This window comes from Sciurus vulgaris, assembly GCF_902686455.1.
Source record: "Sciurus vulgaris genome assembly, chromosome: 2".
Lineage (NCBI taxonomy): Eukaryota > Metazoa > Chordata > Mammalia > Rodentia > Sciuridae > Sciurus > Sciurus vulgaris.
Genome location: NC_136462.1, coordinates 148,383,286 through 148,405,910, shown reverse-complemented (window position 1 = coordinate 148,405,910; position 22,625 = coordinate 148,383,286). Strand labels below are relative to the sequence as shown.

The following is a 22,625-nucleotide window of genomic DNA, read 5'->3' as shown; positions in this document are numbered from 1 at the left end:
TCTTACTGGTTTCAACATAAATGCCTTTAATGTTTTATTAGTTATTTATAACACTGGCTATTAGTTTGAAATAGAGATTCTTAATCATGCTAAGAACGTACCCTTCTGTTCCTTTTTCCTCATATTGATTAGGTAGAAATTGTTGTTCAATTTAATCAATTTCCCCCTATATATATTGGAGCTAATAGGGTTTTACTTCTTTAACTCATTAGCATGACATAGTTACTATATTAAGCTTTCCTAATATTGACTATTCTTCCCTTCTTGCCCCACTGGGTTATGGTAGATGACTTGTTTAATATATTATTGAATTCTATTTCCTACCCAGCATTTTCACTCTTTAATATGGTTTCTTTGCTGTGTTTAATATCAGTCTTATTTTGCTTTGTAGAATGAATCAGAGAGCCCTCCATCTTTTGCTAAGCCATGGAACAGCTTAACATTATCAGTATTATCAAATTTGAAATTAACTGGCAAAAACACTTGGGACCAGTATCCTCTTTGGATAGAGGGGGCAGGGCTTCGATAAGGATCACAATTTTTCCCTCAATTAGCAACATATACATTTTCAGAAAAGCATGCACTTAATTGAGATTTTCAAATTTAAGCCTATTGTTGTGCATAGATTTGCTACTTTAAAATCTCCTCTATCGATGACGATGTTCCCCTTCCTTATTCCTATTATTATTTTCTTTATCCCTCTTACTTCTCAAATAGATTTGCCAGAGGTTAGTCTGCTTCATTGTTTATTTAAACACAGAATCACCTCTTAGATATATTTGCTAATTTCACTGTGTTTCTGTTTTCTAATTCATTTACTTCTGCCTTTATCTTTACTATTTTTTTCCTCATGTTTTCCTTAGGGGCTGTTTTTATTCTTTTTTTTTTTTTTTTTTCCTGAGATCTCAGGCTGAATGCTTGGTTTATTCTCCTTTTCTCTCTCCCTCTTTAATAATAAAGGCATTTAAGGCAATGAGAATAGCACCAGCTGTCTCCCATAGGTTTGGTTATGTGGCATTCCGATTTTCAATGCCTTTCTAAACATTTGTCATTATATTCTTTATTTCTTCCTTGACCCAACAGCAATTTAGGAGAGTGCTTTACATTGTGTCAAGTGGTTGGGTTTCAGTTGTAGTTTGTTTAAATTTACAATATTTTGGCTAGGTTTACTGCATGGTGATCAAAGGACTCCCCAACTGGCACAATTTCTGTTTTGGGTAGAATGTGAGTTCTTACAGTTGGTTACTGGTAGCTGACAAAAATGTTTGCAAAGCATATGCTCACTTGCAAAGCCCGAGTGCTTTTAAAAGTTTTTGCTTGCCATAATGTTATGTCAAAAGAAAAAGAAAAGGATAGAAGGTTCCATGGGCTTGTAAGCATGTTTAAAATACAGTATATTTGCATATATGCATTGAAAAGACAGAGGAATTCACAAAAGGACTACATGGTGCCAAGTTGGTAATTTCTAGTTTATGAGATTATGAGAAATTTTTACTTCTTCACACTTTTCTCTCTTATCAAATTCCCTATATAACCCTAAGGTTGACTAATAATAATTCTTTAAACATTTGGTAACAGATATGCTCTGCTATAGGAACAGGGCTTCGTAGTGTGCCCATGGTCAGAATTAAGGAAGTCACCAAGAAGGACTTGAGAGATAACTGCATCTGGATCCAAGAGATGTGACACCTGGAGACAGTGGCCCTGTGAGGGACTCAGTTGCTCTGGTATTCCCCTCTGAAGAAGGAAATTCATTCCTGGGATACCAGGAGAACCACCCTTGTCCCTCCATGTTCCCTACTCTCAGCTGAGCATTCCCCTATCACTCTGACAGTTGAGTTTTCCAGCAAAAGGCAGTTATATGAAAATGATCAGTTAAATTCACCTTTTTATCCCCCCCCCCCCCCGCCCCGTGGTACTGGGGATTGAAACCACACCAAGTTACACTTTTTATTTATTTTGAGTCAGGGTATCAACAAGTTGCCCAGGCTGGCCTTGAACTTGCAATCCTCCTGTCTTAGCCTTTTGAGTTGCTGGGATTATAGGTGCCTGGCAAAAAAAAAAAACCTTCATTTTCAACCCCAAGCCAACTGCCAGAAACCCATTGAATCTGGAGGAACTCTGGTCAACTCCCAGCTTAGGCCCCTGGAAATGGACAATGGAACTGACATTCGCCCTGGATGTTCTCCCTGCTCTTGCTACCCACCCAAATTCCAGCAGCTTTGGAGAGGAAATGGCCAAAACCTCCAAGGAGATCTGGAAGGCGTTGGTTCACAGGTAATAACGACAACCACACATGAAAAGTAGACCCCTGAACCCATTTCATAGACTGCAACTAAGCCTCAGAGAGGCTGCAGTCATCAGGGCTGGGATGGCAAGCCAAGACTGAAAGCCATGGATGCTCTGATCCTGAGTCTCATGACTTGACGGACCTCCCCTTGCCCCTGAGCCTAGGTCTGTGGGGTCTTTTCGATCATTCCTGCCTAGAGGAGAAAGCAGCTCTGTGTTCCTGTGTCTGAGGAAGTTTCTGAACTGCAAAGGACATGGTGACAGTTCCTGAGGGCTGGAAAAGTGCCATGGAGTGAACACTGGTCTCTGACTTAAGCCACTCTGAGCAGACACTCAACCTGGACCCACCATTTTCTCCTTTGCTATGGGGTACCACACCCTCTAAATAGGACATCTGAGTGGCCCAGTACTTGTGCCTTGAGTGGGTCCAACATCATTAAAATTGGACCTGTTGTTCCCAAATCTTAAGTGGTTAGAGAAGCAAAGTAACAAGTTTCATCTGAATCTAAGGTTACAGAATGGGATCTGTAGTGCTGTGCCCCAGATGGGGGAGGGAAGAGAGTGGGATAGGGATGCGCCACTCAGGGAAGAGAGGGAGGACTGGGCAGATAGGGATCTCAGCCACCAGAGAGATAACAGGGATAAAGTGACAAAGGAGCTGGGAGCTGTTGCTGATGCTTTGAGAGAAAGGAAGAACATATTAAAATTTAAACAAAGCCCACCCCAGGGGAAACATCCAGTCTCCCTCTCCCAACCTGTGCCTCTCGTTTCCAGCAAGAGTCGTCAGGTTCATATAAACTGAAATGTCCCTCTTCTCTAGGGGCCAGGGTTTTGTGTTTTTGTTTTCTGTAACCCATACAGATAGCAGCTGGCACGCTGTTTCTCTTGGGGGGAGGAAACTCGGGCTTCCACAGCCTGTGACCTTCCTGGCAGGCCTGAGACAGGAGGGCAGCCTGGGCCTGGATCTCAGCTGAGACAGCTCTGCTAGGAAGCAGGGTGCAGAGAGGCAGAGGGACAGAGTGGTGACCTGCAAGGACATGGACCATCTGATAGCAGGTACCAGCCGAGGTTCATGAGCAGGAGTGAAAAGGAAAGAAAGGCTGAGAAGAGAAGGTCCTCAGAGGCCCTGCCAACAACCATAAAGAACTCACTGTTTTAGAAGAGGAAGAGAGCAGAAAAGGAGGAAGAGCTGTCAAGAGCAGGAACAGGAAGGCCCAATTTAGCCTATGGAATGTTACTTCCTCAGAAATTTCATCAAACCTCACTCTGTTCCTCCACCAAGACAATGATGGAAAATCGGAAGATCGGGCTGCGAGGGGCTAAAGTCTAGGAAGAGACATTCCCCTGGACCTGACCCCTGGGCAGCACAGGAAGTCCTCAGCTCTCCCTCCTACCCACCACAAACACCAACCAAACCCCGCAGCACCAGCCTTGGTTTTTGCTCAGTGGTCTCTGGAGTTAGGGCAGGATGTTTGCTTTATGAGCATCCTCCTGAATCAGAGGTCAGACTCTGGAAGCTCTGTCTACCCCAGTACCCTAAGGATGGGCACCTTTAGATTTCCTTGGGGAGCCACAGGTCTGTTTGGCAGGCTGGGGTCAGAGAAGGCAAACCAGGGTCTCTGAGTTCAGTCACTGGGCTCCTTTCACAAACAGAGGAGCAAAGATGGGAGACTGTCTTACAGGTGAGCTGTGCCCAGTATCTCTTAGGCCTTTTTATGGACATGTAGAAACCAACATGTATGAAACACTTACAAAGAGAAGTCTTAAAAACATAAAATCTATGTTTTAAAAGAATGAGACTTGGTATCCAGTTACAAGTAATCAAAATACTGATGGAAATTTTACCACCTACATCAAAAGCCTTTAGAATGTGTCTTTGGCTTACTGATTCCCTCTAGAAACATATCCCAAAGAAATAAGGCTGTAGGCAAAATTACCCAAGGATGTTCACCATTCCCTTCTTTACCAGAGAGAAGAGGAAACAACCTAAATATAGATAGCAGCTCAACAAAATGGTAGTCCAGCTGCTCTAAAGAATAGTGTAAGGGGCTGGGGAGATAGCTCAGTCAGTAGAGTGCTTGCCTTGTAAGCATAAGGCCCTGGGTTTGATCCCCAGCACCCCCTAAAAAAGAATAGTATAAGTCAGGTATGTGGGACCAAACCTGTAATCCCAGATATTTGGGGGGCTGAGTCAGGAGGATCACAAGTTCAAGGCTAATCTAGGCACCTTAGCAAGTCCCTGTCTCAAAGTTTTAAATAAATTAAGAAAGGTTGGGGATGTACCTCAGTGCTTGCCAGTTAAAAGAATACTATACAACTCTTTAGACAATTCCGAAGAGAATGTTTTAATTAAAAAATTAATTAGCCAGGCACGGTGGTACACGCCTATAATCCCAGTGGCTCAGGAGGCTGAGACAGGAGGATTGAGAGTTCAGAACCAGCCTCAGCAATTTAGCGAGGCCGTAAGCAACTCAGTGAGATCTTATCTCTAAATAAAATGTAAAAAGGGTTGTGGCTCAGGGGTAAAGTGCCTCTGGGTTTAATCCCTGGTTAAACTTAGTTAATACTGTTAATTAAAAAAAAAAAAAAAAGAACAAGCCTGGCAAACAATATCTCAAACTTTTTTTTTTCCCCTCCTGGCACTGGGAATTGAACTCCTCACAATCCTCCTGCCTTGGCCTCCCAAGTTGCTGGAAGTATAGGCATGCACCACCACACCTGGCATGATCTCATCTTATTAAATTAAAAAATATGTTGAAAGGGTATGTACTATCTTTAAATATTAATAATTATAGTTGGCTTTATTTTTTTTGCCTGATTATATTTTCTGAATTTTTTGCAATAATCATAAGCCTACTTGTCATAAGAAAAAAATTCAATAAAAGTTATTTTCTAAAAAACAAAAGAAAGTGGACATTCGAATCTAAGGTAACAGGATTTTTAAAAAAAAAATTGGACAGAGGCATCTTAAAACCACCTATAAATATTTTCAAGTTCTAAAAAGTAAAGAGGAATTGGAATCTTCCAGAAGGTCCTAGTGAGTGCAAGCAAGGTAAGCCACTAGCATGGGGCCAAATCCTCCGAAATGTCCATGAATCCTCAAAACCTAATTTTTCTGTAGAAGTCCTTTGAGAAACTATAGGTAAAGTGGGGAGATGGACAGAGGTGGGAAAAGGTGAAGAAAACTCGCCTTTCTCCTTGTTTAAGGAAAGGACAGTGGCCATCTCTTTGGACAGTGAACTCAAAGGGGAGTGGGGGAAGAAGGGCTGGCTTCCAACTGAGCCTCTTCTAAAGTTCTACTCCAGAGGCTGAGCCGGGAGGGTGTCCTGAGCCCAGGAGTCTGTGGCCAGCCTGGCAAACGCAGATCCCCACCTGACCAGGGGAGGGGAGGTGATTTCTGAGCTGTGATTTGTTAATCTAGAGGGCAGCAGGGAATGAATTTTTACAACCATGGTAGAAAAGCCCCAAAATAGGGGTTGGAAGAGAAATTCCCCTAAGCTCTGTAATTGAGGCAAAAGAACTCTGCCGATACTACACGGAAGTTTCCTGGATAATGACAGGACACAGGAAGGCAATGAAGCAGAACGCTGGGCATTCAGAGCACTTAGAGCATACACTTACAGGAGCGTGCCTTTGCTAAGAGGGACGCCCTGAAGCCCAAGGAAGGAAAATTCCACAGGATATGGACTTAATTATTCAAGCGTCAAGAAAACCTGAGAGGCAACAGAGAAATGGCTGAGCATCTCCAGTTCTTTATGATTGAGAGCCAAAAGCTTTAAAGTATGTCTCAAATATCAAAATGCATCCATGTGGGAAATGTTTATTGGGTGCCTCCCAACCATTCCTCCATTCAGCAAATAAGTAGGTGTGAAACTTACATGGGGATGGCCCATTGTTCAACACATTTCCACAGTTGGGCACGGAGGCGCATGCCTATAATACCAGAGACTCAGGAGGCTGAGGCAGGAGGATTGCAAGTTCAAGGCTGACCTCAGCAAGTTAGACAAGCCTTCAGCAACTTAGCTGGACCCTGTCTTGACATATTTAAAACAAGTGTGGGGGGGTATAATTCAGTGGTAAAGTGCCCCTGGGTTCAAGCCCCAGTAACAACAAAAAGACACTTCTACTTTCACTAACCAAATAAACAAAAATGGGCAGCATGAACCATTAGGTGCATCCCTTGTAGAGATGCCACACAGCACAATGACAGGGTGTTGAGACACCAATGCAGGCATTTCCTGCCCTCCATGAGCATTCCTCAGCCCCAAAGGACCCTGCTTATTTCTTAAGAAACGAGGATTCCAACTTAGAAAATAAATATGACACTGCACACAAGGACAGCTGGTGCTGGATGATTTTGTATCTCTTAAAGACATCAGATTCTTCCCCCGGGTGAAGCTGTAGCCTATAAATTATAGTCTCGTATTATATATGTCCAACACCTTTAGCTTTGTTCTCTATACAACATTTCTCTTCAGCTAAGAGGAAGTAGTCAATACCCTATTTTGAAAAATGATGCAGGTGTCTCTGTAAGACAAATTAAAAAAATATGCACCTCTCCCTCCCTTTAATTAAAGAGATGCCTTCCAATGGCACCTCTAGATAGAAAAATATTTTACAGTTATTCTTCCAGAACCTTCCAAGTACTAAGTGCCTTTAGTCCTGAAAACTTCCCTGCCATAAAACAAAGTGAAGGCACCAGCTAAGGGCACCAGGAAGTGCTCCCTCAGCACCTGGCAGCGGCTGGTACCTACCTACCTGAGGCCAGTTGACAAGCATAATAAAAGCTCTTTTGAAATAATACTAAAGTTCAGACATTCTGATAAAAGCTGGGAACTTCAAAGGTAGGACTGCAGAGCCCATCTCTAATCCTCCTCCTCATTTCTGAGGTAGCAGGCCGGGTTCTGGGCTTGTCTTCGCCACCTACTGCCTGAGCTCTGCCCTGTAGATACAAGCTGCTGGAGACCTGAGTGGAAGTTTGCACTCACTCCTTTGGGAGGGGTGGGCCTAGGCAAGGGGGTACAGTAATGGTGAATGGCCAGTGGTCCTTGACCAGTTAAATGCTCATTAAAAGGAGAAGAAAAAAATGGAAAACACTGATCTAGAGAGAGGAGCCCAGTGGCTAGGAGTTGGAACTGGATTTAATGCTAGATTCCAAGGCTAACTCTGAATTTGGACAAGTCATTTCAGACTTCTGAGCTTCAGTGTCTTAGCCTATAAAAATGGTAACCTCGCACAGGTTGCAGAAGGAAGTAAATCAAGTGACCTATGTGAAAATGCAGAACAAAGCTGGGAGCCTTCTCTTCCTCTCTTCCCTTCTTTCTATCTCAAATTCCATATAAATACGTGTGTGTGCGCTTGCGTGTGTGGATATACATACACATATATGTGTATGTATGTATGTGTGTGTATATGTATATATATTTAATGCCAGTGTGTTGGTGCACACCTGCAAACCCAGCTACTTGGGAGGCTGAGGCAGGAGGATCTGAAGTTCCAGGCCAGCCTGGGTAATTTAGCAAGACTCTATCTCAAAATAAAATTAAAAGGGCTGGAATGTAGCTCAAAGGCAGAATGCTGGCCTTGCATGTGTGAGGCCCCGGGATTAATCCCCAGTAACACACACACACACACACACATACACACGCGCACAAAGATTTTAGCTCATTCACAGTGTTCTCTGGCACATGATGGGCTTTCATACTCTTTCTTACAGTTGCATGGAATTGCATTGTAAGGGTGGTAGGATACTTTCTTTACCATTTCTCTACTGACAGACACTTGTTTTTCTCCTTTCATTTTCTTTTTATTTTTTGCTTTTACAAGCATTGATACAATGATCTTTAAAAATGTATCATTTTGTATGTGTGCTCATATCTACAAGAGAAATTCCCAGAAGTGGAATTACTTGTATACTTTTAATTTTAATACATACTGTCACAACTATCTCTATATACTTTGTACTGGTTTATGTGTCTATCATCATTAGGAGGGTATCTGTTTCCCACTGTCACATCTCTGGAATAAACTTATGTTTCTTTTGTTGCTAGTGGGCTGAACATGCTTTCATATGGTTAAGAATCATTTGTATTTCCTTTTCTCTGAGCTATCCACAGTCTTAGCTTACTTTAAACATGCTTAGCATGTTTGAGGCCCTGGGTTCAGCCCCAGCCAAAAAAAAAAAAAAAAGAAAAAAAAATTGATACACCTTTTCTTATTGATTTGTAGAAGCTCTTTAGATATTGAAGAAATGAGTTATATGACATGTTGCAAAAATGTTTTCTCAGTTTTGAGAACTGATTTAGCCACACAAAAATTCTATATCCACTGGGCACTGTGGAACATGCCTGTAATCTCAGCAGCTCCAAAGGCTAAGGCAGGAGGATCGTGAGTTCAAAGCCAGCCTCAGCAAAAGTGAGACATTAAGCAACTCAAGAAGACCCTGTCTCCAAATAAAATACAAAATAGGGCTGGGATGTGGCTCAGTGGCCAAGTCCCCCTGAGTTCAATCCCCAGTACCTCCCCCGCAAAAAAAATTCTCTATCTGTGTAGGGTCAAATCAAATGCATATACTTTTTTATTTTATGGATCTTGGTTTTAAAGTCATACTCACGAAGCATTTTCCTAAATTCATTCTAAAAAATATTTGCCATCTTTAATCCATCACTTTGTTATAATGTGTTCATTTATTAATAGTCATCTTAAGTCAAAAAGTTTAGAATTTCACCAAGTGCAGTGGTATATGCTTATAATCCCATCTCAAGAGGCTAGGCAAGAGGACTGCACATTTGAGGCCAGCCTGGGCAACCTACTGATACGCTGACTCAAAATAAATAAAAAGTGTTGGGGATGCAGCTCAGTGGTAGAGTGCCCTGGGTTCAATCCCCAGCACCATAAATATATAAGTAATTGTTTAAAATGTCATCTTTATATTAATTTACTTCATTTTCCCCCCAAGTGCTGGGGATTGAACACAGGTCCTTATGCATACTAAGTAAATGTTCTGCCACTGAACTACATTACCAGTAAGTTAACATAAAATACATACAAAGAAAGTATGTATTTTATATTTACTTTGAAGTCCCTCTTTTCTCTTTTCTAATTCATGACCAGTTACCTCATAATTATACTCTTTCTTTCCATGGCCCTCCAATCTTTCATCCTATTTATGAGCCAAGAGTTGATGATCCATGATATTGCGACTGACTAAGTCTAAGATGCACTGAATCTCAGTATCTTAGAGCAAGTAGAGACCTTGGAAGCATCTTTTCATTTTAGAACTAAGGACACTGAGATCCAAACCGTTCTGGACTTGCTCAAGATCATGGGACTGGTTAGTCTTACAATTTTTTCTTATTACTATTCAAGAAGAAGAAAAATATTGATCTTGCTATAAATTCTGTTTCATCAATAGACAGCTATTAAAGTACTCTTCCCAACAGTAAGCCAGGCACTGAGGCTCCACAAATAAACAACACAGCTTTGAGCTCTCAAAAAGCTCAAAGTCCAGTGTGGGGACTGAACACCTATACCTACAGACCAATAGGTAAGGCAATGGTGGCCTAGAAATGTGGAAAGTTTACCTGATTCTGCAAGGGATGGCATGAAAAAGACTCAGACGATACCATTTTTAATTGGGCCTGACATGATTAGGGCTTTGAGCAAAAACTGAGAGAAAGCATTTGTCAATAAGGCAGTAACAGGACAAAGCAGGGTATCTGGCGATACACAGTCAGGAAGGAAGTAATCTGGCTAGTGTTAGTTGTGGGTGGAAGGAAAAAAAATGGGTCCTTTGAGAATCTGTGGTCACTGGATTTAGGCCCCCAAATTGCAAGTGAAGAATTATAAATGAATGAATCTGTCAGGTATGTGGTAGGGGGAAACACACATTTTCCCTGGAAAAAAGTTTTCTACTCTTACACCTCAAAGGATCCTCACAGACAGAGAATTCTAACTAATATAAGCTCACAATAAAAAAAAAAAAAAAAATCACGAAACACCAAAGGAAAGAAGCCCTCATGAGTGAGAATCGGCAAAAAGCACCTAACAACAGAACTATACCTACAAATACTGCATACAAATTAAGGATGTTCAATATGATTGAACAAATAACACGGGGAATTAAAAAGACAAGTTTGTATAAGAGTTTTAAAAACAAAATATAACATAAAAAAAAAAAAGATGACAACCAAACATATTTGAAAAAGAAAAAAATAGAAACACTGGGGCTGAGAATGTGGCTCAGTGATAGAGCACTTGCCTAGAATGAGTAAGGCCCTGGATTCCATGCCCAGCACTGCAAACAAAACAAAATAGAAACACGGAAGTAATATGATCAACCAAACCAGATTAAAAACTGAATGGATGAGCATCAGAAATAATAATTGTAGTGAGTTACAACACATCAAACAAAGCTGGGCACGGTAGCATGTACATGTAGTCCCAGGTACTTAGAATGCAGAGGCAAAAGGCTCACTTAAGCCCAGGAGTTTGAAGCCAGCCTGGGCAACACACTGACACAGTCTCAAAACAAAACAAAACATCAGATAAATTATATCTGTGAGTTAAAACTAAAACTAAAAATACACAAATGGAAGGGGTAACAGAAGATTAGAGATAATAATAAAGAGACTTAGGGAAATAGAAGAAATAAGAAATCACCCATAAAACATCCCAAATAAGAAAAATATTGGAAATGAAAAGGAAGTGAAGAAAGTCAGGTGCAGTAGTGTACAGCTGTACTCTCCACTACTGAGGAGGCTGGGGTAGGAGAATTCCAAGTTCAAGGCCAGCCTGGGCAACTCAGTGAGACCGTCTCAAAATAAAAGCTCAGTGGTAGAGGGCCTGTCCAGCATATGCAAGGCCCTGGATTTACTCCCCAGCACAGGGGGGGAAAAAAAAAAAAAAGGAATAAGTTAGGAAACACAAAGAAATAATAAAATAAGATTTAATATACACAAAAATAAAATATAATATACATCTAGTTGGAGTTCCCAAAAGAGACACTAGAGAGAGAGATAATAATTAGAAATAATATTCAAAGAGATAATGGCTAAAAACATTCTAGAACTGATGGAAGTCATTAATGGTTAGCTTTGGGAAATCCACTGAATCCTTAGCTAAATGAGATAAAACCCATTCCTCAGTACATTTACAGTGAGCTAAATGTACATAAGATGGTGGAAAACTGCCTGTCCATGCTAAAAGAAAATAACTGTCAAATGAAGAATGTTTTATACCCAATAAAACTATCTTAACTAGAAGAAGGAAATATAATCTAAGTCAAACAGAAACTGAATATTTAGGGGAAAAAAAACCCTTCTCCACATAATATTATGATCCCAGAAAGAATACCTGAGGTGAGCTGTACGTGGCGGCGCATACCTGTAATCCCAGCGGCTTGGGAGGCTGAGGAAGGAGTTCAAAAGCAGTTCAAAGCAGCCTCAGCAACTTAGCAAGGCCCTAAGCAACATAGCAAGATCCTGTTCTCAAAATGAAAAAATAAAAAGGGCTGGGGATGTGGCTCAGTGGTTAAGTACCCCTGGGTTTAATCCCTGGTACAAAAAAAAAAAAAGAAATATGGGTATACAAAATTGGCAAAACCCTGGAAAATCAAAGCAACGATTAATCATATACATTAATAACAGCACTCAATCTGTGATTCAAGAGAGAAACAGGATGCAGCTAGACACTGTATGACAACTGCATCTGAGAAGGGACAACAGTGACTTCATTTAAAGCATTACAAGGTTCTTGATGTTTTTTGGAAAAACAATGGGGACATCAAGTAACTTTAAACCTTTATGCAGTCTGCATGCATTATAAGAGTAGAAATAAGGTAAGTTCCAAAGTAGTAATGAGGGGAAAAAAATAGTGAAGAAAAATATACCTTTCAATCAATTTAACCCTATTGCCCCATTTATGCAACACCTAAAAAACTTAAATTGAGTAACTATACTGCTACAGTAACTTTGAAATAAATATTTGTTTTTAGAGTTCTATTCTTTTGAGGAAAGTAATAGATGAATTACTGATAATATTCATTAATATTAATGATAATAAATTATATAAGCAGGTCTAGATTATGATTTCCAACTATTTTAATGCATCTGTGTGAATTTTCATTGAAATATCAACAGAACTGAAAATTTGGGACTTAATGTGTTAAAAGAATAAACAGAAAAAGAACAGATAGCAAGTGTAAAATAAGGTAGTAGAAAAAAATCCAAATATATTCAGAACAAATGTAATTGGCCTGAACTCACTAGGTAGCCAGTCAAACTGGATTAAACAAAAGTAAATCCAGCTCTAGACTGTCTACAAAGAGGCGCGAGAAGCTGGATGCAGTGGTGCACGCCTATAATCCCAGTTACTCTGAGGTAGGAGGGTCACAAATTCCAGGCCAGCCCTGGCCACTTGTGGAGATCCTGTCTCAAAATAAAAATAAAATGGGATGCAGATATGGCTCAGTGGTAGCATGCTTTGCCTCACATGTGCAAGGAGAAGAGAGAATGGCAGAAACAGCAGGATCAGAGAGGCAGAAGGAGCACCTGGAGTGACAAGCTAGACTGAGGGTCTTACCTGACTGCAAAATGAGCCACTGAGTACGATTAGGAGGTGGCTGGGAGAGACAGCTGAGTGTGTGAGTTGGTTGAGAGTGGAGAGAGAGAGAGGAAGTGGGGACAGTAAGGGTGGGCTCTTCTTAGTGAAATCCTAGGGTGAAGAGAAGTGATATAGTAGGAGAGACAGGTGTGTCAGCACCCACAGGTGGGAAATCAGGGCCCAGCAGGATGGTGGGTGCCCTGTCCTCTGGAGGCAACCAGGGTAGGACACAGAGGAATAGGAGGGAGCTGATGGTGGTCACATGGAGAGTGGCCTAGGTTCCCAGTGGGCAGGGGTGAGTGGGGCTGCCTCAAGGAGGTCTTTGTGGGGGAGAGAACAAGAAGAGTTTGGGCTCAGTGGCATACTCCTATAATCCCAGAGGCCTGGAAGGCTGACGCAGGAGGATCAAAGGTCCAGCCTCAGCAATTTAGCCAGACCCTGTCTAAAAATAATTAAATAAAATAAAAAGGCCTGGTGATGTAGCTCAGTAGTAAAGTACCCTTAGGTTCAATCTCTAGTACCAAAAAAAAAGTCAGAATTTCAGAGTTGAACTGCTTCTGGGTAAGGGCAAGTCTACAACTGGTCTTGGAGTCTGTGGCTCCTCAGAGGATAGAGCCCCAATAGGAGGTGAGGACTTATGAGCCTGGGGGTTGCAGGATCAGAATCACAAAGTAAGGTTAACCCACCAGCACCATTAGCTTCCAAAGAGTACCTGATGCTTCTCCAGGGGTTGCATGACTGTGGTCCTTGTGAGGACATTCTGATGTGACTCACAATACATCCATTAAATTCTGGCTACTGTTTTACCAAACATGCAGGACAGCCTTCCCAAGCTGGAAACCCATTGCTGCCCTACTGAGAACAGGACTGGGGCTCAGGGTGGCAACCAGGCACTACCCAGGAGACAAATGATGTGTAACCAAAAGTTAGTACAAAAGTTACAGTTTCCCATTTCAATCTGAAGGGTGAACATTCCTGCTTTCTATGTAGTGATCATTCTAACCTCATTTTGAGTCCAAAGATATTACACACCAAGGGTAGGGAAGGAAGAAAGGGAAACTAGTTGAGCCACAGTGGTATCCCTTATTCTCAGTTTCCAATTGCATCGAAAATCCTTACATTGCCCACCACTCTCTGCATATTCCCAGAAATATACACACAATAGACAGATATATTTAATATCAGAAACTCTCTCACAACATTGGTTGTCAAGGATAGAACCAAAAGCCCCTCAGAGGCCAACCCACTTCTAATAGTCTCTTTACTTCATTTACAAATACAAACAATTATTTAAAAAAATACAGATAAAAATTCAAGTTACACAGAAATGAATAAAAGAGAAGACAAAAGGCTTCTGTACTTGGGGTTAGGCACTAGGGATGGGGGAAGGGTCAGGTCTGGGAGATCCACACATTAATTAGTAGGTAATAAAACCAGTTACTTTGCCTTATGATGCTGCTGATTCAACACCCATCTGGCCGCCATGCTTTGGCACTAACATCTTTTATTCCCTTCCTTTCAGAATCTACCCCAAATTCCTATTATCACCTCACCCCTGTAATTTAAGGGTACAATTCTTCAAGTGCCTTCCATTTCTAGAATTTTTAATTTAGTCCATAACACTGCAATGATCTTATTTTCTAATTCTTTGCAAACAAGCCTAAATTGGGCCAAATAGCAATACAGGTTTTCACAGGCTAGTGTGGCAACCTGGCACTGCTCGTTACTTCTTTCCTTGGGAAAATCCTTTCTGTTTTTTACACTTACTTATAAGGGGGCGCTTCTGTATTTTAATCTCCATGCTAAAAGAGCACAGTCCTCATTCTGCCTTCCCCCTGAGCTTTGTGAGCAGCGACCCTGGGGCCTGCTGGGGGTTCTAATCCTGGCGCTGATGTTACTAAGTATGTGATGTCAGGAAAGGTATCCAACCTCAGTGGGCTAACAGACAGTGTATGAAAATGCTTAAAGTTGCTGTAGAATAAAAGAGCTGAGTGAGGTCAGTGCAGAAAGATATTTGGCTCCAGTTATGGGGGCCGCAGACCCCTTTGAGGCTGGTGAAAGCCTAGGGTTCTCTTCCTAGAAAAGTGCACACATGTAAACCTCAGCAGAGTTTCAGGTACACTGACCCCTGAAGCCCACAAACACACTATAAGGGTCAAGGACCCTCAATTCCAGCCCTCTCTGCAGACGCGTGAGGAGTGCTGGGACAGAACTCTTGAGGCGATTCCAGAAGTATCATGTTCCCTCACACGGAACTATTGAGCAGGTTCCTCTCCCCTCACTTGGGTTCCGCTTTTGGCAGAAACATTACACCTCTCTTCCAAGCCCTTTTGACCCTTGCCAGTTTTTCTCTTGCTTCAGTTTAAATCCCCGCTGGGTTCCCTTAGGATAATCTCTGGGTGCAACATGGATCCACACACTTTTTTGCAAATTATTTGTATCCTTTTCAAAAGCTCTTGTGATCCACCTCACCTGGTTCTCATCCCCCAACACAGGGGTCCAGGTCCTTGCCCTCAAAGGGGCATAGAGATAGTATAAACAAGAAAAGCTACAGATCAGAAGAGCCAGGAGGAACTTGTGAGATTAGTAACTCCCTTATTACTTGCCTGCGAAGTGACTTGCCCGAGGTCATCTGACTAGTTCACTCCAAAACTGAGAACCTCCCAGTTCAGTACTTTTTTTTTTTTTTCTGTGGTGCTGGGGATTGAACCCAAGGTTTTATGCATGTGAGACAAGAACTCTACCAACTGAGCTATATCCCCAGCCCTCAGTTCAGTACTGTGAGTCCATCAGTGCTTCCTAGAGATGATCTTGCACAGGAACCTTGTTAAAATGCAGGTTCAGCAAACCTGCTGAGGGGTCTGAGATTCTGCATTTTTAAAAAGTTCCCAGGTAATGCTGATGCTGCTGGTCCATGGACCACACAGAAAGCAGCCAGGTTTACATTAAGGTTAACAAAAACAATACTACCCTGCTTAATGTCCCCTCCTCACCCCCATCCCTGCCCTTCAGGTGGCTGTATAAATGGCATTTCTTTAGGAAAAAGTCCCTTCCCCCTCCTTGATTATTTGTTCCTCTGCCTCTGAACTTTCTCCTTTGAAGCATTTATGACAACTGTAATTAAAGAGTATTTGTGTAATTATTAGTTTAATGTCTGCCTCCCAGGGAGACTGCAAGCTCCACGAGGACGGGACCCTCACAGTGTCTAGTAAATCACTGACTGTCAGTAAATGAGTAGTTGCTGTGGTCTGTGACAGGCTGGGCCAGCATTCTAGAACAGGAAGGTAAGATTTACACACATGCAAAGCATGTTCTGGAAACCTCAAGGCCAACAGTGACATATCTTAGCTGTACTATTCCCACCAGTTTTGAATGTATGCCAACTGGCCTGGGGATATAGCCTAGGGGTAGGGTACATGCTTAGTATGCACAGGCCTTAGATTTGATCCCCAGTAACCTCCTCACCATCAGCACCCATATGTTTATACCAACCAAACTTGCAAGTTGAAAGCAACCTCTTCCAGTAGAAAAAGGTGTCCTAAATCTTTACAGAGTACAAAATTGTCCTGATCTGATACTACCACTGTGCCAGTGGTATAATTAGGCCCTGGAAAATAAATATCCCCTTATAGTCCTCATTGGGTGAACCATGATCAGGCTCTATGAAGGCCCTGGCAGAGGAAGCAGTGGGCATGTTCCATGACCAGCCTCACTCTGCTGCAGACTTACAATTTCTATTTTTTCTTCTTCTTTCTTCTTTCAGTAGAACCCAAAGCTCTGAAGGCCTAGCTCCTTGGCATGGGTAGAGAGTCTGACCACACCATTGTCCTAGGGAGGCAAAGTCTGACCAGCTCTGTGTCCTTGGACAAGTTACTTAACTCCTCTGTGCTGTTACCCAGGCTACCAAATGAAAATAACAATGTGGGTAGCTAGCACATGCAAGGACTAAAAGAGATGACACATATAATGCATTTAGCATAATCCAGGCCTAGGACACATCATTATCATTATTCTCTCCATATCTAAGTCCAATTCAAAACCTCTCTATTGTTTTGCACAAGTCTCCACCCAGTGGTTCCACCCATTCAGGATTCACTCTTCCCAGCCCCCTCCTGCCTTACCTGTCTAAAGCTTGTTTGAAACAATGAATCACAGCACAATTCTGCAGCTCCCATCAATCACCTCCCTCCCTGCCTCTGCCTGTGTGTGTCATTCTAGGGTCCTTCTGGAAGGGAAATCCTTTTCCTAATGTCCAGCACACTCATTCAACAAGTATTTATAAAGGGCCTACTATGTACCAGTTTTGCAGGAACTCAGTAATTAGCAAAGCAAAGCAAGCATAAAAAAAGACGTAAGAAAGAAATCCATATATCCAAATCCACATATATTCAAGACCTCTGTGTAGGTCTACCAGTTCTAATTCACAAATGAAAATCATTTCAGATTTCTGGTCCTTCCTTATGTTCCCATTCTTCTTTGATCAATTCTAAATAAACCACCTACAAATATGAAGTATGAAGAAAGTATCACAGATTAAAAAAAAAAAAAAAAAAAAAAGACAATTTGGGACTAAACTTCTATTGCCAGACTTTGAAGAAGTGAGTGTTAACAAAGCCAGAAGCACCCAGTTGCCCAATAGTCATAATGGCCAATCAAATTTTCCAGAACAGTGTGTATAACACATCTGGAAAAACTGTTTACCAGCTCATTCTTTGCAGTGGGCTTGACTGGGGAACCCCAGCAGGATCAGAGACAGTGACCTCGTGAAAGGAGCACTGGAAACAGATTCTGGAAGCTCAGGTTTGACTGCTGGCCCTGCCATTTACTATGTGGTCCTGGAGCATTTTTCCTGCCTCGGTTTCTTTTAAACAATCTATAAGGTCCTCTTCCAGCTTTAAAGCCAAAAGACTGGGTCAATCATCATTCACTGAGGCCCTGCAGATTCAGAGTCCATAATTCTACCAACTGAGCACTGCTCTGGTACAGACCCATGTGAGATCTGGGGATGACCAAACTGAATGAGAAGCCTGCACCAAGCATCAGTATAGGTCCTATTTCCTCTGAAATGAAACAAACTCTTACTTATCTGTTTACTCGATTCTAGTAAGAGGTTGTACTTCTTCCAAGTACAACCTTGCTAGGAATATCTCTGGGCCACAAGGTAAACCCAAAATAGAAGTTATGCAAAATCTCTGGTGGTCCCATTAGTCTCCCTTCCTCCAACTGGAAAGCCATTCCAGACTCTTGTCTCTCTCCTTGTCTCTAGACAGAGGGCCTAAAATAAGTCTCCCAGGTAGGAAAAGCCTGGTTGGGATGGGAGTGACCTAAGCACAGAACAAATGGCCCATCCACTGTTGGATGAAGACTCACCCAGGACAGTTCTCAGAAAACAAGCAAGAGGCTTAGGAGTGAGCCTCTGTTCCCACTTGAACTCATTGCAGCTCCCTCCACCCACACACAGGCAACCAGGCCAGCCTGAAGGAAGAAAATAGGACCCAAATGCCCATTCCCACTACCCAAAAGGAAGCAACTCTACCCCCAGTATCCTCATGCAGTAAAGCCAGCTCTGCAAGATTACTGAAACGCCAAGATGGCCAGAGCTATAGGTGACCAATTAGAGGTTCTGCTCTAAGACCAGCAAGTGCCTGGCACAGCGTTACATGTAACCTGTGGCTGGAGAGGCAATTGACCAAACGGCCAGGAAAGCCATAGAAGACAATATTAATTTTAAAACAAATAAGAAAGGGATGGTCATACTAGGTCTCGAAAATCAACGAGACAAGTCCATTCACTTTGACATGAATACATTCTAATATTTAATGACAATTAAAGACGATTTTCTTCCCTTCCCCCACCAGGCCCCACTAGTTCTCTGAAGGCCCCTAGTGAAGACATAAGGGAGGTGTAGCCCCCCTGCACTACACACACACACACACACACACACCACAGCCCCTCTACTTGACCGAAATGAACTTTGACTGTTTTTACTTACACGGGTACAAAGGCAGGGCCGAGAGGGCAGCTTCAAAGCTGGCTGGGTGACCCCCAAGAGCGCAAAGTCCTTGGCACACCTGTGGGGGAGTTTAGTGAGTTTCTCAGGTATCCACAGGGACTAGTCATGTCTTCTCTAGGTGGGCACTGGTGGAGAGTTTCCATGATGAACAGAAATAAAGACGTTCGGGATACCCTTAGCAGATAGAGCACTAGATCCGCAGCTCAAGAGTGGGCCAGAAGGATGCCCCCTCACTGGCAGACCAGGCTCAGGGGGAAGGATCTCACAGTGTCCCGGTGCAAGCGCACCCAGGCTGCTACTAAGACTTGCCGGTTCTCGTCGAGCGTAGAGATGTATTAATGACCGTTTCAGGTTAGTTAAAACCCACACAAGCACCTCCCAGGCCTCTTAAATCTTCCCAAACTACAGTTCAGACTGGAGGGAAGCAGTTGCAGGGACCATAAAAGTCATCTTAAAAGGCAAGTTGGAAAAAAAAAAAAAAAAAACCGATACGCACTAGTTAACAAGTCCGCGATTAGGGTGGCGGTAGCACAAGGGCCGATCTGTGGGATCTGCGCGCCTGGGGTGGAGATACAGGGGCTGCCCTGGCGGTCCCCGAGCCTCCGCGCCCACCTGGCAGCCTGGGCCCCCCACGATCTGACGCCGGCGATCACGCCCCACAGCTCCGTCCAATTAGGAAAATGACCGCGAGGAGACGGAAAGAGGGCGACGAGGAGGGGGGTTGAGCCACGGGAGGCTGAAGACCGACCATGGGGACCCCACCCGCCATTCCCCCCACAGTCGGCGAGTGCCTTCAACAGGTTCCGGCCCCGGACGCAATGACTCGGGCCGGGTGTGGGTCCCGCAACGCCCAGCTCAAGGCGGCCGGCTGCCCTCGGGGGCGCCCCAACACCCCCAGCTGCGCGCTCAGCCCTCCCCCATCACAGCCAGCGGGGACGCGCAGCAACCCCACCCGCTCGGAGAGTAAAGTTTGTGGGCAGCCGCAGGGGCGGGGCGGCGAGGGGGTGAAACTTTGAGTCCCGGGCCGGGTGCGGGGGGAGCGCACCGAGCGCCGGGACGCCCACGTGCGGTCCGGAGCGCCGCCGCCGCCGCCCCGGCCTCCCTCTCCGCCGCCGCCGCCGCGGCGCTTTCCTTTCATTTTTGCTTCTCTCTCTCTCTCTCTCTCTCTCCCCCTCTCCCTCTCCCTCTCTCTCTCATTCGCGCGCTCTCCTCGCTCTCGCCCTCCTTCGCCCCCTCCCCCCCCCCTTCCCTTCCCCCCCTCCCCCCTTCCCCCCCCCCCCCCCGGACGCCATCTCTCCCTCTCTTTCCCCGGCTCTCCCTCTCTCCCTTCAGCTCTCCGGCATGAGGGAATGTGGAAGTGAAAGGAAAAGACGACATGTTTGCAGCGCGGCGCGGGCCTGCGCGCGGCCGTCCCCGGGGAGAGGCGGGGGGCGGGTCGGCCGCGGCCGCAGCGACCCACCCCCGCGCCCCCCGCGCCCCAGCCGGCGGGCTGCCTGGGCTGCCGGGCCGGGGGCTGTGGGCCGCTCGGGACACTCACCCTGGGTCCGGGCGCGGCTCCTGCGCGGGGCCCTCGGCGGGCCGGGCCGGGCCGGGCCGGGGGCTCCTGCTGCCCACCGCCCGGGCTGCTGCTGCGCGCCCGCCTCCACGCGCGCCCGCCGCCTGCGCCTGCCGCCCTCCCTCCGGCTCCTCTCTTTCTCTCTCTCCCCCTCTCTCTCCCTCTCCTCTCTCGCTCGCTCTCTCGCTCGCGCTCTCTCCCTCCCTGGAAGAAGGGAATGAGGCAGGGCTGACGTGAAGGGATGCAAAACAGCTCCTCCTAACCCAGCTCGCAGAGGAAGAGAGACAGAAAAGCAGCCCTTTTATCTCTCTTTTGTTTTCTCACTTCCTTCCCCCCCCAACACCCCCCTCTTGTCAGCCCAAGTTTTCTTTTTCTCTTTCTACCGCAGAGAGGATTTTTCTTCCTTTCTTTCTCTTTCTCTCGGTTCAACTCTCCTACTCGAATTAAAAAGCCTGGAGGGTTTTTTCCCCCTCTCTCTTTTCTTCCCTCTTTTCTTCCTTCTTCCTCCTTTCTTATTTCTCTAAAAGGGTTTTGTTTGCTGTGGGAGTTTCGTTTGAAAATCAAGTCACGCCTTTTTTTTCCTTCTTTTCTCTCTCTCTTTTCTCTCCTCAGCAGAAAAGGGGAACAAAGATTAACGAGCGGGGGAGAAGGGAGCGTCAGAACCTCGCATGGAAATGGGGGGCCGGCCCTGCCCGGCACAAAGGGGCCCAGGGGCCCCGACCCCCCGGGAAGCCTGGGGGGTCCCCCCGGGAAGCCTGGGGGGTCCCCCCGGGAGGGAGTCAGTGGGGTGGGGGTGTAGCTCCTAGGTTCCCGATCCTTACGAAGTACGGACTGGGGCTCCGGGTCGGTCCTCCCCAGCCAGAGGTGGGAGGCTGGGTGTGTTCTTTACTTATATATTTTTAAAGTAGGCAGATGGGCTTGGAGCAAACATCCCCGCAGATCTCTGAACAGTAAGAGCGCCTTTAAACAGCTGTTAGCAGAGCCCTGGACGGCCAGAACCGAGGGAGCGGCGCAGGCTGCGAGCGCCAGGCCCGGGCGGGAAGGGGCTCCGAGGAGCCGCAGGGATGGCCCCTCGCAGGGTTCCCAAGCCCCTGGCCTGGGCCTCGGCCGGGGACGCACTGCTGGGGGGCGCCGAGGCGTGGCCTTTCGCGGCACGCCGGTCGGGCCCCTTACGGCTACCGCAGGGCTGTGGGGTCCGGCGCAGCTTTGGCCTTTTCCCAGCTCTGGGGCAGGCCGGACACCCAGCCTCCAACCTCCAGAACCCCTCCACTCAGAGCCGCTTCTCAACTCCGACGCAGGGCCGGTCCTGAGCCGGCGGAGAGAGCCGCCACGAAGGGTCAATTATTCATGGGGCGCCTGGGCGTGCTCCCAAGACCTGCTCTGCCCTCAGCTTCTCTGGAGAAGTGGGGAGAAGACGGGGGAAAAGTTCCCAGAGCAAAGTTGGTCACATTTCTTATTTTCCCAAGTAAGTATTGAGCACCTGCTGGATGCCTGGCCCTTGGAGTGGGGCTGCAACGGGGGAGGGAGGAAGAAACGTGAGGTCTTGGTGGGCCCCCAAGAGTTTCCGCTGGAAACAATGCGAAGGAGCCTGACGCTCAGGACCAGGTCACCGGGAAGAAGGAAAGCCTGGATTCTCTCCCCCCTCCTCTCTTCCTTCCCCTTCCCTTCCTCCCGGCTGCATCTCCTTGGCTCCACCCCTTCTCCTCATCAATTCCTCCCACACTTCCCTGCTCTCCCTGGCTTTTCACTGGAGGGTCCCTTCTCCCAGCGAGGAGCAGATGCTGAGCCCCATTGTCTCTCCCCCAATGACTGCAGCCTCCCAGGGACAGGACCTGCCACTCCTCACCCCTCCCCCAAGCCCGGAGGCCTGGGCCTTTAGAGACTGGAGCCCCAAGGCCACTGCCCCTCGCCCCACCCTACACCAGCTCTTGGTGCTGTGAGCAATGACTCCAGTCACTCAGAACATGATTTATTTCTCACTAGGAGTGAGAAAACAGAAGCCAGAGAGTTTGCTTCAGCAAGAAAGACACCATGGTTTTGACATCAGCACATTGAGCCCCCAATGACTCCAGAACCTTCCTGCATGCCGTGTTAAGAGAGTGCTCAGGACACTCTCTTAAGGGCCTGCAGAAGTCACATTTCTGTCATTACCTGCCCCTCCTGCTA

The 22,625-nt window shown here is 45.4% G+C and overlaps 1 protein-coding gene across 4 annotated transcripts in view; it reads right to left on the bottom strand.

Annotated features, from left to right (window-relative positions):
• Positions 1–21,193, bottom strand: part of ZNF710 (zinc finger protein 710) — a 68,771-nt gene extending 47,578 nt beyond the window's left edge. The window contains exons 1-2 of one of the 4 annotated variants that reach the window (XM_079125483.1): positions 20,442–21,193; positions 18,884–18,962 (exon numbers count right to left, since the gene is read on the bottom strand). The gene's annotated coding sequence lies outside the window, so the exon portion shown is untranslated. Of the gene's footprint in view, positions 1–18,883; positions 19,381–20,441 lie in introns of those variants that run through there. The other 3 variants (XM_079125481.1, XM_079125485.1, XM_079125482.1) reach the window with 3 other exon arrangements.
• Positions 21,194–22,625: the final 1,432 nt, after the last annotated feature.